Source organism: Zosterops lateralis (genome assembly GCF_965231275.1).
Source record: "Zosterops lateralis genome assembly, chromosome: 5".
Lineage (NCBI taxonomy): Eukaryota > Metazoa > Chordata > Aves > Passeriformes > Zosteropidae > Zosterops > Zosterops lateralis.
In genome coordinates, this window is record NC_139766.1 from 29,833,737 (window position 1) to 29,847,779 (window position 14,043).

At 36.7% G+C, this 14,043-nt stretch overlaps 1 long non-coding RNA gene across 2 annotated transcripts; it reads left to right on the forward strand.

Moving 5' to 3' along the window:
• The first annotated feature begins 4,283 nt into the window (after nucleotides 1-4,283).
• LOC310909765 lies at nucleotides 4,284-14,036 on the forward strand. Of its 2 annotated transcripts, XR_014590179.1 has the most exons (5): nucleotides 4,284-4,399; nucleotides 4,519-4,607; nucleotides 7,548-7,638; nucleotides 10,737-10,809; nucleotides 13,839-14,036. It is a non-coding gene; the product is annotated as an uncharacterized lncRNA (long non-coding RNA). The 2 variants fall into 2 exon arrangements; XR_014590180.1 differs by lacking the exon at nucleotides 7,548-7,638 and having other exon boundaries at nucleotides 13,839-14,028.
• The last annotated feature ends 7 nt before the right edge of the window (nucleotides 14,037-14,043 follow it).

Consider the following 14,043-nt stretch of genomic DNA (forward strand, 5'->3'; position numbering starts at 1 on the left):
TCAGTATTATCTCTGTGCAGTGGCACACAGTGTCTACTTCAGCAACTGGTGCAGCTCTGCAGGAATGAAGCTGTAGAGGAAAATTCTGATGCTGTGGATTCACTGACCACTCAACTTACCTTTTGCTATGTGTGGGACAGATGGCAGGATTTCCGGTTAGTTTTTGCCTGGTCCCACAGGCTGAATTCTCATTACAACTTGGAGTATACTTGGTTGCTGTTCTGAAATACATATCCAAATTTCCTTTCATATGAAAGGATGTCTCAGGATTCTTCCATGGAGTGAACCAAGGCACAGTAAATTGTCTGGATTACAGGAAAAATATCTTTGAAACTATCTTTGAAAATATGCATCTGAGCAGAAATTCCAGTGTAAACATATCAAGGATAACTTGGCTCTGCCTGTAGATGCTGAAGTCAGACAGTTGCTCTGTGGTATCAGTGGGGTTTCTGTTGTTCTACATGACTCTCCCATTCTTTCTGATTCCAGTTCAAAGCTTGTTTTGGTGACAGTTCAGCAGCTAGTCCCACTTTGATTTCCAAGTTCTGAGACTGATGCATTCATTCACTCTTTGTGGGTGGTAATGGTCAGAAAAAGAGATATTTTCCAGCAGATTTTATCACCCATCTCTACCTACCTTGGGAGTATTCTATGCAAGTTGAGCTAAGGATGACAACATGAAACTTGAATCAAATAAAAGAGTTTTGATTGGACTGTTCTTGGTGTGCACATGTGTTCTCATAAAATTTAGTAGCCAAAAAAGGGAATTTCTTATTCCAGACTGATGGTGGATCTTCCACTGATGGAAACATAGAATCACAGAATATAAGTTTGGAAGGGACATCAAAGATCATCTGGTCCAACCCTTTCTTGGCAAAAGCACAGTCTAGACAAGATGGCCCAGCACCCCATCCAACTGAATCTTAACAGTATCCAACACTGGAGAATCCATCACTTCCCTGGGGAAGTTATTCCAATGGCTGAACATTCTTGTCAAAAATTTTCCTCCTGTGTCTAACCGAAATCTCCCCAGAAACAAATTGTATCCCTTACCCCTTGTCTTTGCCACATGACTCCATGTAGAAAGGGAGTATCCACCTCCATGAAGCTTTACCAAAAAGAGGTAATGGTAAAGACAGTGCTTGAAAGTGTTGTATTTGCTGTGTAAATGAAAATGTTGAATCTGAATAATCTAAAAAGCACCAACAAAAAGAACCTGGATGTGTGTTTGGCAGATAAACTGTACTGACTGTTTCCATTCTTGTTTGGTTTTGTTTGAGCAGCAGTAGCTACACTGGAGCTTCTTGGTATTTTGATAGTCAAGCATCTTCATTGTGCATCTATAAGAAGACAGATGAACCCACCAACACATGCACATTTCACTGCTCAACTCTACTTTTCTCATGCTATTGATTTTTTTTTAGATTAAGCTCTAAGGCCTAGATCCTGAGCTGAGTATTACTGCAGTATGAATAAATGTAGATATATTTTTTATCTTAGCACAGTTGAAAAGTTTTTTGTTTCACTAACTGGAGCCCAAAGTATATTTATAGAGAGAATTGTGCCATGTGGCTACAATCTGTAGTAAATTCAAGTGCTTTTATGACAAAGCCCTAATTTTAAAGGGATTTCAGTCTTTTTGGTTATGCATAAATTTGAATTTCTGGATTGAGCATAAAGAATTAAGTATTTTCTTTTATCTTTTAAAATAAATAAATCCTTACTCTTCCTTTTCCTCCTGTTCTGCATCTTACATATCTTGGTGGCAATGTTTGAAAAAGTTCTAATTTAACCAGTTTTGGAAAATAGTTTGGCAGGCCAAAGTATGTTAGAGGCAAGTTTTAAAACCTAATTGTAAGCTAAAATTATAGCTTTAGTGGAAGAGAGTGATGTGCAACTCAAAAAAAAAAGGTATTTGGCTCTTCCCTCATCTCCTTTTTTCTTCTTTCACCAATTAGTCAAGTTGTGCTGGACTGCCAGAAACAGTACTCAAACTTCCCATGGATCCTACATTTCTTCTGCCTGAGCCTCAATCAGTATAGTCAGGAAAGAACATAGTTAAGTAGTTTTTTGGAAAGTAGCTTATTTTTCATATCATCATATCATATCACATTATATATCATTATTAGGTAAAATTTCACATGCCTTAAAAATTAAGTTGTGTGCAGTCTATAGCACTGCAGATAATTGATCTTTTTCTTTGCTACGTCATTTCTTGCAAAATAGTTGAAGCAGAGGCTGTTTCCGTTTCCCTTGATACCTTCCAGGGTTGTACAAACACTGCTACTTTCAAATGCTTTTGTTTATCTGCTGTTGACTTTAGAATTACAATTTGTAGTATGACAGGGTGACTGCAGGATATAACTTGTAACGTTTGTATAAAATGGATTGTGCATATTTTTTTCCCACAGTGAAAATGTCTAGACTCTTCAGAACCTTTGTAAAGCTGTTATCCAGACAAATTAGTTCCATGAATTTGAGTCACATCAACCTCAAGAATTATTCAAATAAATGGGGTCACCAAGTCATTTTAGTGTTAGCTATATTACAAAACTCTGCTTAAAATCTGTAAAGCTGACAGAAAATTGCTTATCAGATGCAGTCCAACTTTTTTTCTTCTTCCACAGTTTTTCTTTTTTTCTTTTTGTTAAAGATTTTCTGTTAATCTAAGTGTTAACCATCAGAGTGGGTGTTCTGTTGCGTAATAATTTTGGCTGTCTCTGGGCATTGCTAAATTGTATTAAGCATAGATGTCATAAGGAACATTTTATGGCCAGCCTATGAGCAGAAGTCCATGTAACACCCAGTTTATTCTTAGGGAATGTTCAATTCATTTTGGGGAAGTAGCAATGTCATAATCTTTATGGTCAGTATCTTCTTTTTGATCTTCTATACTGTTCCAAAATTTATACCAATGCCAAAAATTAACTCTTCCTTATCCATGACTTCTCATCTGGTTTTGATTGCACTTTTCAAATAGTTTTTGATCCAGCATATGCTTGTTACTTATGCTTTCTTTGTGTGCCATATACTCAGTTTGATAAATTTTGAACAAAGAAATCCTCTGAACACAACTTAGATCCACTTCGAGTCCATCTCCTCACTTCTACACAAGCTCTAATGGATGTGCTTTGTTTTACTTCCAAGCAGTTAAAACTGTGAACATAATATTGTTTGGTCTATTGTCTTTTGTGGAAGAAAGGGAGAAGAAAAGAAGCAATGTGAATAAATTGAGTTAAGCTAAGTTTAGTAAGAGCCAGACTCATAGTTTTAACAATTTCCCCAGCGGAATGGTATTTTCATGCTCCGTTTATGTGTTGTCTTTGAAGAGACTCTGTTAGCAGAACATAACTTTAATCATATGAAATAGCTTTCTGAGAGGTTTGGTTTTTTCAGAGTTTGCATCATAGAATTAGGAACAAGTAGAATGAAAGGAAATATGAAATTACTTTAATTCTTGAAGAAGCCATGGCATGTCATCATGTGTATGTTTTATGGTGATAGGCATGAAACGGTAAAGTATCTACTTTCTCAGATGCATTTTCTGCTCTTTTGGATGATTTATGTCGAGTTCATGACAAAATTTATAATACAACTCATACAACTACCAGCAGAGAGCAAAGTTATTAAAAAAAAAAAAAAAGGAGTATTTTTTTCTGAAGGAGTAGCTGTCTTTGATCTGTTCAGTCTCTGGGCTCCGTAGCTCTACTGCCTTTTTCTAGTTTTCTCATGTTTTGGCCTAATAGCTGTCACCAGTTTCATATGAATTATTGAAGTTCAGTGCAAAGTCCACCAATAGCTTTCAAGGGTAAACTTATTTTTTCTCCTCTGGACAGTTCATCCATTTGCTGTTGGCCTGCTCTGAACACCCTTTCAGAAGTATGCATGGCATACACACAGTTGTCTGCTGTTTGTGGTGGGTTTTGTAATTCCCATCAGAAAAAAACCCAGTCTTTTAAGGCCTCTTTTGAAGATAATTGATCAGTTCTAATGATTTAGAGTTTGTTTTGATTTTTTGTCTCATTTCTCCTTGCGACTTTTGGGAATTGCAGAGTAAGTGAAATGTGTCCATCTGTACCCTTGTGAAGTTTTAGCCTTCCTGCTCAGGATACTCTCTAGCTAAGCTGACATGTAGAATAAGTTGTCTTGAAAATTTCAGAAGAAACACCTGTTTACGGTGCTAGAAGAACTGTAGCTTTATGGCTAGAAGAACAACATTTTTCTTTTTCAGACTTGTACTCTCAATTCTCAAAAATTTCTTTCAACATTACGTCAGCAAGAGCCTGCAGAGTGTCATCATCCAGTTAATCTTTAGGGACAATCAGTGTGAGGTGAGATGACTGCTTGTGCTACTGGAGAGTTACACACGAGGAGGTAGAACATCCACCATCATTTAGAGGTAAAGTAATTGCAGATGTTTTGTACACAACAGGCAGGCTGCTATGGCGGTTTCCTGAAGTATCTGCAGTGCTGAAGCAGAGCATCAGATTTCCTTGATTTTTGTCTTCTTTTTTAAAGTTTTGTGCCTGCAGAGTTTGGAAATAGGAAATTAGACTTCGGGGGATAAATCCCTGCCTTAATCAGAAGAAGATGACAATTAATTCCAGGTGAGTCACCTGGGTTATCTTCAAGGTTGATTTTTACCTTTTGTTCTAGCCAGAAATTCGATTGTGTATATAACGTTAGATTTCTAAAACTATGTTTGGCTAGCACCAAAAAACATGTCCAATTTGTGCACCACTGAACCTTTGCTAGGAAGTACATAGTTGCTCTTAATCCAGAAAATGGCAAGGAGCTTTTTGTCCTTCATATCCTTTTATCTAGACCTGGACTTCCTGCCTTGGATGTCCAAACTTCCATTCGATTTTGTTACTTAAATTAGAGCTTGTTATTTGTCTTTTAAGTATACCAGATTGATAGCATTTAGCAAGGACTTTTTTTTTCCAAAATGGTTTATTATCTCAGACCAAATAACCTGAAAGTATCATGTTGTTGCTAGTGGATGATGCACAGACTAGTAATTGCTTCATTTTTCTTCTTTGTTTCTGCTGTTTACCAAAAAATTGATAGATAATGTTTTAGGTAGTTCCATAACAGATGTTAAACTCTGAATGGTTTGTTTGAGAAGGCTACATAAAGTTTGTGAAACTAGAGGTATTTTGGTCTTTTGACTTATTTTTTTTAGATTTCAGTGGAGAAATTCTTTAGAACAGCAGTGGTTTTCCTTCTGTTATCATTAAAGTATTTCTAAATTATTTTTCTTCTGAACATTAAAATTATATTAGAGGTTCTCTAACCTCTCTTCTTTGAGCCAAAACAATTCCTACTATATAACTAGAAGCAATTTAAAATATTTTAGAGAATATTTTCATAGTGGAGCAATTACCGTATCTTAGTATACTCCTGTCTGGTGAATCAGGATTGAAGCAGGCAGAAAATAATAAAAATTTGAACCTAGTATGTATGTGAAATGTGGAAAAAGGTCAAAATTAAAGGGAAATAAAAGAAAGTAGCTGGAAGCTTCGAGTCTGATCACAGGGAACAATCTTTGGTTCTTAAGCCTCTTCAGCTGCTGGAAATTGAGATGCATGAGATATGCATGTGCATTGCTGGCTAAGTTTCTTGGGACAGAAATAAAAAGCAATAGTGTGACAAATACGTGCCAAAGTGGCATTTTCTGAAGGCCAATAAAGCAATGCACAGGTGAGAAAAGATCTTAGCAAAGGTATTCTTGCTGATGTGTTATCATTTAAACTAGCTAAGAATTTTTTTTAGATTAGGCTGGGGATGAGGCAAATTTTTGTATTGATTTAGAAAAAGTGGTTGATTTAGAAATAAACAAGGAGAGAAATATCTTGTTTCACTTAAATAAGTGAAAGATAAAAAAAAAAGAGCTATATGAACATAGAATTAAAGAGCATATATGAGACAAGTTGGTAACTAAATGGCCTTGTTGTTCTGTATTGCTTGTGTTCAGTACATCTTAGTTAGAAAAGGATGTTTGAGGGAGTGATCTGTGTGATATCCCCTGACCTTTTCAGTCAGAAGTTGGTCATGCCATTCAGGATCATTGTATGTGGCAAGGGAAGACAGTTATTGAGGGGAGGAGAAGGTATAGAATGTCTGTTGAGATGCTTTGTGTTAGCTGAAGATAGAATAAAAAGTTATACATTTATGGGGCCTTCTGTTCTCCCAACAAAATAAAATTGTATTTCACCTGATCTTCATGTGGGAGAAGTAGTTGCTGTCCCAACAATTTGTTGTCTTGTTTGCTATGTGACACAAATTATCCTGAAAACACTTTTGCTAGTATTTAACTGGTGCATCATCAGTTAGTGTTGCAAATACATTACTGCAACATTCATGTGGTTTGTTCCTCTGGGCTATTTGATAGTCAGTGAAGGAACTTCATAGTTACAGTAAATACAATTTAATGCTCAAATGACTTTTGATTATTATAAGCAGAACTGCCTCCTGGAAAAATTATGGAACCACTGAACTGCTTGCTTTTTCAATACCTGCAGATGATTTATATTGAAGATAAAGTTGGAAGTGAAGAACTATTGTGCTGGCTGGCTGGGAGTATAGAAACAAAAATGCACACCTGAGTTGGATTTTCTCTCAAATGTTTGTATTATTCTGTATGCTATTTATTATTTGCAGAATATCCATTGCTTTATGAACCAGCACTTGTGCTTCTCCAATGCTCTGCTGAAGTGATTCTCCTGTTATTGCTGAACTTGGATTTATTCCAAGAGAAGATCTTGTTTCTTCAGGCAGACTTGCCAATGTTTCAGTCTTTATACGTTACATCAGATCTGCATGGATCTGAAAGCATGTCTTCATCATGGTTATGCAATTTCTATGCATAGCTGTGATTTGATTAAAATATGAAAGAATACTTCTTTCTTAATGGAAGTTCACAAAGGGTTTTTGATGTACCCTCAGAAGATGTTGAACAGGGCCTTGCTGGCTGCAGTGCTCTGTTACGTTGCATCATGGAGCTCTGCAGCCTGTTCAGGCTCTCTGGAAAGCATGGTTAGGGTCACTTGCTGTACCTATTGCTAACCCCCCTGGAAATCTGTGAGCAAGATCTCAGTGGGCAGCTATTGAGGTCAGTACTGGTTTTTGCTGTGTTTTGAAGTCTTAGCCATGTTCTACTTGTGAGATGTTACTATGCAGTCAAGCTCTTTGTTGACTTGCTTTAAAAATGCTGAGGAATTTGAAAGTCTTTCAAAAAAATTACCCAGTTGAAGGTTGTAATGTTCCTCAGATTCTGCTCCTGAAGCATTAAATGTAGTGGTGCTATTTAAAGCCAAGAATGATAAGGGAATGCTCTGGCATTAGTTATCTCAGTTATAAATCATGTTAGATGTTTGGATTTATATGATCTTGATATGTACAGTACATATTGAGAATGTCTGTCTAGAGCATCCACATTTAATGTCAAAGGGTAGTGCCCTGTAACAGGGTTTCTCTAGTGACTTTGCAGGGACTTACTATTCTGGGGATTTCATATTTGAAAGAAGTGGTGTTTGATTTTGCAGGGTGCAGAAAGTACGTGCAAGGAATCTGGGTGGTCTTGGTAACTTCAGATCACGGAACGCTGTTTAATGCTTCTGGGATTAAGCACTGCAGGTGCAGCTTATTTATATTGTGTGAACTAACATTTCTGTTTACGTTGTTTTGTATTGTTCTGGTATAAACCTAAAATAAATCACAGCAGTGCACTTAGCACACATTATATCTGGTGTGTGCTGTGTGTGGCAGTGGTGCTGGGCATGTCACAGTTGCATTTTCATATTTGAATGGAAGCAAAATACTTCTCTGATTTAGTATTTAAAGTCCAGTACAGATCCAGTGAAGAATTCTAATTTAATTACTTTGCCAGTAATATTTGGTTGCAAAAGAGATTTTTCAAAACTTTTATGCAAGAATCTCTTAAATTCTTACTGCCTTTGATTTAAGATAAAAGAAATATGGAATATAAATAATGTGCATGTAATTCTTGGATTTCTATAAGCAAATGAAAGCAAACTTTACCTTTTAAAACTCATATAATTGGCAGATAATTAAAACATGCTTCATTTTAGATGTTCCATTATGAGAAAGTTGTGACACCTTGATTAGACCTAGTTTTTTGTTGGGTTCTTGTAATCTGTTTGAGATAGCATCTTTTCCATGTGCCTTAAAAACTCATATAGAAACAAGTAAGATGTGTAATAGGAATTCCCTTCCTTCCCCTGCTCCATGATATTTTGATAAGTGAGGCTGTTTCTGGGACCATCTGTGATTTCTTTTAGTCTTAAATTAGATCTATTCCTCTTTCTTCTACACTCACTCTTCTTCCTTTCTTGCCCCCCAGAGAAAATAGGAGGAAAGACCATTTTTTAATATATATAAAATTGAGTTACTTTGAGCAGTTTTCAGTGACTCGGCACAGAATATTAATTGCATAGCTTTGTTTAAAAAAAAGACCCACTGGAGCCCATTAGTGCATGGGATTGGTGAGAGGGATGGGACTGGACAGCCTCAGCAGAGTAGGAAGCCCTGGAGCTGGTGCTTCCTTAGCCATCAAACCAGCCAGCTGAGGTTGGGAAGGGAGGAGAGAGAAATGAAGTGAATAATTTGATCTTTGCTTAATTTCCATTCTTGCACCATGAAATTAAGCTACTTTTTGGGTCTTTCAACTCCCTGGTGGAAGCACACAGGAGCACACAGGCAAAGCCATTTTGAAAATACAGATTTTATAGACATTTTAGAAGTCACCTCAGGAGTTTATGCAAGTGAGAGGTTTCGCACTATTTCTACTTTAAAACCAGTATCTAAGTCCCTTTTAGAGAATCACCTGAGAATTTTATACAAATCAGAACAGTTTTCAGCAGGGAAGTGTTTGGGACTTAATTTTGATCTTCCAGTCATTGCCTATTTTTCCTATTATCACTGAAAAAAAATATATATTCTAGGACTGTATTTGTAAATACATCTTGCTAGATTTCAGAATTTTATTTTTTGATTCTGTCAAGTTTTCAATAGAACAAAATACATGGAATTGATCTAATGCTACTTTCTGAGAGGCTTTTGCTTGTGTCTTACACAAGAGGCTGTTACCGAAAACTTGGGGTGAAAGGTAAAGCCTGTTACTGATTAAAGAGTAAGTAAAAAAGAGCAACCTTCATATCATTATCCAGAAAGGAAAATGATTGTTAAGTAGAAATGAAGTTAATAGAAATTTTCTCGATGAAATTGTTTTTCATAGGAAAAAAATGTTCATTAAAGATAGTAACTGGAAATATTTCCCTTTTTGATATAAGAAAAAAGATAATTTTTAGCCTTTGCAGTTGAAAAAGTTTTAAAGAAAAATAAAAATGAAACCAGAAAAAAGCACCAAACAAAAAAACCAAACCAAAAGAAAACTAAAAATACCCCAACTCCTCACGAATATTCCAGCAATAAAAAATCCAAGTAAACTGAGGAAAGAGATTGATTGGCTGGGGCGAAAAAAAGTAATTTGAAGGAAGGCCTATATTACAGAAGGATTGGGAAATAAACTTTCAGTTGGTTAATTCAAGTAGTGAAGAAAGTGATAACTAGAACACCTCGAAAAGCTATAAATTAAGCACATTCAAAACAACTAAAAAAAGTATTATCTCCATGCATGATAATACAACTTTAAATAATTAATAATCCAGAGCCTCATAATTTGGGTAAAAAAGCTTGGTGTTTTGTCTTTTTTGACATTAAGTACTACTTTTGAATGTCAGTTGAATTTACATAGGCTGGAATGATATCTATGAATTTGCCTAATTACCTACCTAAGTGGCCTTTAGATGTGCAATCGTACATTTGGTTCCAATGGACCAAATGGACTGTTGTCAGAAATTGAATACTCTTCTTTTTTTAATGTTTGCTTCACTCCAATATGTTGTAAGATCAAACAGACTTATAAAAAAAGCCGAATAAGATGTTACCAAATAGCTTACATGGCAAAAATCCACCATGCCTTAATAGTTTGTTTTCTGGTAGATCTGCCTCTTGCTCTTACTGGAAGCCCGTTGGCAACTTCTTGCCTCTGAGGGAGAAGTGTACTCACGCTTCAGCTGGCTGGTGGTGCCTTCTCCTGCTCCTTCCCAAACTGCACTGCAGAGCTGCATCTGACACGCCTTTCCCAGGTGTCCAGGGAGATGCAAAACAGAATCATTGCAGTTTTGGCAAGACATAGCATCATAGTTTAAATTCAATTACAGATGAAGTCTTAGTTTTAACTTTGATTTTCTTAGTTCTTCTTTGTATATATTACAAACTTTTAAATCTAAATTTCCTATCTATTTTTATCCTGTCTTCAAGGCCAAAAAAGTATGTGTGGATTTTTTTTAATCCAGAATATGGCTTTAAATAGTTACTTTCCTTCTCAAAAAATCTTATTTTAGACTTAGGGATGTCCCTAAGTGAGCAGTGTGAGTCAGCACTACAAAAATTTCCTTTTTTGGAAAGGAAAAGACCCCTGGGAATATTTGGAATTAAGCAAATGACAGCTAGTAGCTGTTTGGGACATGCTTAATATTAGATTAAATTTCTCATTCCTGAATCAAAATAACTAATGGGAATTTGTGCTAATGTAGCCTTTCTTCTTGCTACATATGAAATGATGCAGGATTTCAGGTTTATTCTCTCTCCTAGGATTAGCCAAGTAGTATGTGATTATTTTTTATAGGTTGTATTAAATTTTTTTACAGAAGTTCAGGATTTGAGATATTTTCTTGAGTACAAACTGAAAAAAGAATTACTGAAGAAAAGTTGGGTTACTTGGTAAGTGATAATTTTATTTTAATCTCTACAATATTTTGTAGGAACTAGTTTCAGTAATCTGCTTAAACCATGAGAAGCAATCTAGAATAAATATATTTTTATTTTAATAAATAGGAAGTCCTTTTAAAAAGTGTTGAATTGTAATTTATTCTCTCCAGAAATGATCCTGTCATAACATTATAGAGACAGCCTACTCTACTTTGAGCTTTACAAAGATTCTTTCTCTCTTGAATGTTTATTATCATCTTGTGTAGATCAGCACATGGATTCACTGGATTTTTATTCTCAGAACCACAAGTCAGAACCACTAAAATGTAATTACTTTATCTAGAAAGGTTTCTTGCTGGCTACTTGATGAATCCTCTTATGAATACCAGTACATCTTCTCATAACCCATCAGAGCTGCACAAAGTGTACAGAACACGTTGTGATTTTTTTTCATTGTGCATGTCAAAAGCTGAGTTTTTTACAGTTGGTTGCAAAGTGGAGGGATTGCCATGGTTCACTAAGGCCTGGGTCTGCAAGCACTTTTGTTCATGTTTAACTTTGGTGAGTTATATGGGCAAGCACATGGATATACATGTGCACAGTTAACACCTCTAGTTATATAAAACTCCACAGATTTTGGGCCTGTAGCTGTGAGGCTGTGTCTGTGAGACAAGTCAGAGTCAACAACAGAGCAGCTTTTAATTTTGTCACTTAGGCATCTGTAGGGCTGTTTCAGTTTTTGCAAGAGTTTCAAAATTATTGGTTTAGTGGTCTTTTGTAAAATGAAAATCCCCTGAGCATGACTTTCTGCATAACTGTATAAAAATATGTTCATAGTCTTTTGATACTCTAAGGGAAAGTCTTAAAAGGAGCCTTCCATAGGAAAATAAAATAATCTTGTCCTTCAGTTTATTCCCTCTAATGTGGACAACTGCTTCCTGGCAAGAAGAGAATTCCTGATCAACTTTTTAATGGAAAAAATGTGCAACAAAAGTCCTTGGGGTGTGTAAATCAGAGAACTCTTGGAGGAGGCTGTTTAGATTAATCCAAGTGATATAGTTGCTAAGGAGCAGAAAAGTCTCTAATGTCAGAACTTAATGTTGTTGGGCCAAACACAGCTGGATTTGTAACTGGAAACAAAGTGGGAGCCACAAAGTGGATCTACCACAGCTCTTTCGTGGAGAGAAACAAGAATCTCTTCCTAAAGAGAAGCTGGGTATGCTGTACAGCTACCTGCCACCAGACAGCACTCTGTCTGCTCAGTCTTGTCCCAAGAGCACCACATCTGGCATCCTTCACTGGTCCCCCACTAAACCCAGCCCTTTATTAACATCTCTCTCATGCTGCTTTGTCCCACACCCTCAGCCACACAAACACGTCTTTCAGCTGAATCTACAAAATCACCTTTGCTTGGTGACAACATTATCTTCTTGTAGTTTCAAGCATGTGTTACTGAAAACACACCCAAAAGTATGTCTGAGTGTCTGTCTATAGGACTTTCGATCCAAACACTGTGTAATGGGATATACGGATCTCTCCCACAGTGAGCTGGACCAAGGTGGGACAGATGTAAGCCATGCTATTTCACCAGTCAGCACGCTCCCTGCCTCTTGACTGAGAGCAAGGAGGGTTCTAGGTTTGAATGCCTTTAGCAGTGTAGCTTCTGTGTGCTACTGTTCTCAGGATTAAGTTTTAGAAAGTCAGACAAACCAAAGCAGCCCAACTCTGTCATTGTAAAGATCCATAAGTGTTACTAGTGCGACCAGGGATGAATTGTTATCACAGGTAGGACATAAGCAACAAGACAAGAGTCAATGGACAGAAAATGATGCACAGGAAGGTCTAGCTAAATATGAGGAAGAACTTTACTGTGCAGGAGACCAGAGCACTGTCATGGGTTGCTCAGAGAGGTTTGGAGTCTTCTTCACTGGAGATATTCAAGAACCATCTGAGTCATTCTTGAGTCATTCATGGACTTGTTAGAGAATGCTGGTTTGGTAAAAATATGCCTAGATATTGTCAAAGGTCAGAATGATGTTCCTTAAAAGTGGTTGTCATACATTTCTGCACAAGAAACCTAACCTGTAGCATAATTTCTTGTTTCTGTCTTCTGACTGTGTATTAACTGTGAAGGAGATAAAGTTCATCTTTACAAAGATGAGGTCAACACGAGGAGAAGCATTAGCATTGTCATCAGCAAACCTTTAGCATAGAAGACCTTTTCTCTTAATACGTTTTAGCCTGTAAGAAGATAATTGCCTTGGGTACTGTGAAGCTGGATTTTGTGTCTTGAAACACAGCCCATCCTTCTGGAGCACACTTTCTTGGATGCATTTCTCCTTGGATCTGGGAGAGCTGAGGAAAGCTTGTATTCCTCCCTTGCATGTGGCTGCAGGAAGTAGGGCTATTCATGAAGCAAAAAGGAGGAACCTTCTCTGCTTCTGGCACACTGGCAGACTTTACACCAAGGGAAAAGTAAAAGCTGAGAGAAAGTTGCAGTGGGCTGCTACACAATGTGTTTTTCTACGTATTTTCCTAGGAAAGACCTTTTAATGATGAGAAGCACAGCACTTTTCTCTGTAAGGTTTACCTTACATTAGCTGAACAAAAATAAAGTAATTGACGCATGAGTGTTTGGAAGGAAACAATATGCTGTGAATAATACTGGCTGGAAATATTACTATATGTTTGGAGTGGGTTGTCTGCCATTGGAAGAAATAAAAATAGAACTGTAAATTATACATTGGGATTTGGTTTATTCTGGAAGCTAATTTTTAAGAAACTGAGGTTTATTTATTGGTTGTGTCACAGGAATGTTTGGCTTGTTCTAAGTCCAGTCTTCAACATTTTTCATTTCAAGCCATATAAAGGAGAAGATCATCTATGGTACATCTAGCTCACTTCAACAGAATGGACTCTAACCCATCTCTGTAAATATACTGCCTTCTGTCCACAATGTACTATATTGCTAGAAGCAATATACTGTTTCTAGCCACACCAATACTTTTAAAATTACTTATATTCTTCTAAAATTTACTCAGGTCTCAAAACATTGCAAAGTATCCTTCAATATGCTCCAAAACCGGTTTGTTTTTCACAATGGCAATGGAAGGACTTTGCTTGGCATCACAGCCGGATTTCACCATGCATTTCCTTCAGGTGTGTTAATAGTTTTCCTGAAACAGGTGCGTTTAATTGCAGAAAATGGCGTTCCAGTTGGGTTTTGTGTCATGAAGATAGTGGATA